Raw genomic sequence first — 2,447 nt, 5'->3', positions numbered from 1 at the left:
TGCAGTGATGCCCTCCTCCTCCCCTGCCACCGGTTGCCTACCTCTGCAGGCGACAGGCATGGGGTGTGATTGCTTGGCTAGCCTGGGCCTCCCCTGTGGGGCGATCGATGGCAGAGCCCTCAGATCGATCACCCCACAAAGGGAGGCCCTGCCCACCACTGCAGCACCACCGGCCGGGTAGCCTGGGCCTCCCTCTTTTTTTTTTTTTTTTTAAGTAAGAGTAATGTTTACTGAGTGATACAGATCTGAGTACTATGAAGGGTTTACCAGGATGGAAATGCACTGCACCCCCGCCTCTGCCACCCCCAACACTCAGAGACTACAGTACTTAGAAGTTACATGCAATGGCCATAACTGCTGAATATCTGTTAGTAAGAAAAAACCATAGCACATTTATACTGTATCACATCGAGTGATTATAGAAATCCATTTATATATTGCTTGTATAAAATCTTTTTTTTAATATATTTTATTGATTTCTTACAGAGAGGAAGGGAGAGGGATAGAGAGTTAGAAACATGGATGAGAGAGAAGCATCGATCAGCTGCCTCCTGCACACCCCCTACTGGGGATGTGCCTGCAACCAAGGTACATGCCCTTGACCGGAATCGAACCCTGGACTCTTCAGTCACCAGGCCGACACTCTATCCAGTGAGCCAAAGTGGCAAGGGCTATAAAATCTTTTTTTAAAAATATTTTTAAACAAAGAAAATATAAAAAACATGTACAGTTGAAAGCCCTGCCAGGACAGCCAGTCTGTAAACATTCAGTGAGTATGTGCTTTGGAAGGGCGCCCACGCCTCGTGCCCACAGCAACTCCAACAGGGCCAGTGAGGGTGCACTCCGGCTGCCACTCTGGGCAGGACTGAGCTGGACCATGGTGGGTGGGTACAGCAGGGCCTGGCACTGTGCCTTACTCCAGCCTTGCATCAGGATCAGGGTCAGGGCTGGGGACAGGCAGATTGCAGTTGCACTCTAAGTTCCATCCTCAGCCGAATTTTGGTTGCAACTCATGGCTTTTCGTGGCGGAGGTCCTTTGGGTGGGTGCCCTGGTGGAGAGGTCGGAGAAGTGCCCACAGTTGCCTGGTTGGGCATCTCTCCAGCCCAGAGCCTCTGTCCTGCCTCCTGCAAGCCTGGCTCCAGGCAGAACAGGCCCCCTCAGGACTACTTTGGTCTCAGCGCTTGGTCCTGGGTTTCATCAGCCTGGGTTTCTTCCCGCGGTGTGGCTGATCCGAGTTTCACAAAAAAGCCCGGCTGATGCTGGCTGTGCTGAGCCTCATTGAAGAGTTTTTCATGCAGCAAGGAAGAGCCCTCTGGGACCCTCCTCCTCCACCCCCTTCTCATCTCCTCCTCCTCCTCTTCCTCCTCCCAGCCCATGGTCACTTCTTCTCCAGCTACTCCAGCAGTGGGTTGCCTTCTAAATTGGGGGTCTTAACATTGTCGGTCCTGACGATGCAGGTGGGGCGATGCTGGTTGAACATCAGGATGAGCTGCAGCCACTCCTGCTTCAGCTCCTCCATCTGGGTTTTCAGCTCCGCATTCATGATCTCCAGCCACTCAGATTCGCCCTGCAGAAACTCATCCACTACTTCTTCTTGTTCCGGCATCAGGCTGCTGCCACTTTGTTCTTTTCCTGGCACCTTTTCCTTTACTCCTCTTCCTCGTCTAGCTCACTTTTCACAGGTTGAGGCCTCTTGCCCAGTTTCACCTCCAGGAAGTGCAAAGGGGCAATCATGGCCCCAAGGTTGTGGATGTCAGCATATTTCAGCTTCTCTGCAGTCAGGGCCGAGCTGGGGAGTCTAGTCAGGGGGCCGAGCCCAGGCAGAGAGCCAGAGAGTGTGCAGTCACAGAGGGGTCCAGGATCTGCCCAGGCATCATAGCAGGAGGAGTGGCAGTCCAGCCCTGAAGAAGCCATAGGTGGAGGCGGCAACCCCAGGGCCTGGGCCAGGCTGCAGGCAGCATACCAACTCAGGAGCTGCAGTGGTGCCAGCCTCGCCCTGCAGCGTCCACCGCTGCCAGCACTTCCCGTCACAGTCACCAAGCATCCCTCCTGCAGGCTGTGGTGGGCGGCCTGGGTCTCCCTCTTTGAGGCGCTCGATAGCGGGGCTCTGCCTGCCTGCCTCATGCCCCTAACTGCTCACCTGCCTGCCTCATCACCCCTAACCTCTCTGCCTGCCTGCCTGATCACCCCTAACTGCTGGCTGGGGGGCGGGGCCAGCCCAGGCGACAGGCAGTGGTGGTTCTGGTCTCTGGACGTTCTGGTCATTCTGCCATTTCGGTTGCTGGGCTTTTATTATATAGGATTTTAATGAGCATTTTCTATGTTTAGATACACAAATACTTACCACTGTGTTACAAATGCTTACATGTTGTACAGGTTTGTAGCCTATGAGCAATAGGCTACCATATGGCTTAGGTATGTAGTAGGTACCATATAGGTTTGTTTA

At 53.7% G+C, this 2,447-nt stretch overlaps 1 pseudogene; it reads right to left on the bottom strand.

The window, feature by feature from the left end:
* Positions 1 to 1,032: 1,032 nt before the first annotated feature.
* LOC132223928 (jun dimerization protein 2-like) lies at positions 1,033 to 1,905 on the bottom strand (annotated as a pseudogene).
* Positions 1,906 to 2,447: the final 542 nt, after the last annotated feature.

Source organism: Myotis daubentonii, chromosome X, assembly GCF_963259705.1.
Source record: "Myotis daubentonii chromosome X, mMyoDau2.1, whole genome shotgun sequence".
Lineage (NCBI taxonomy): Eukaryota > Metazoa > Chordata > Mammalia > Chiroptera > Vespertilionidae > Myotis > Myotis daubentonii.
The sequence above is the reverse complement of the archived record's forward strand: the minus strand, read 5'-3'. Positions and strand labels throughout refer to the sequence as shown.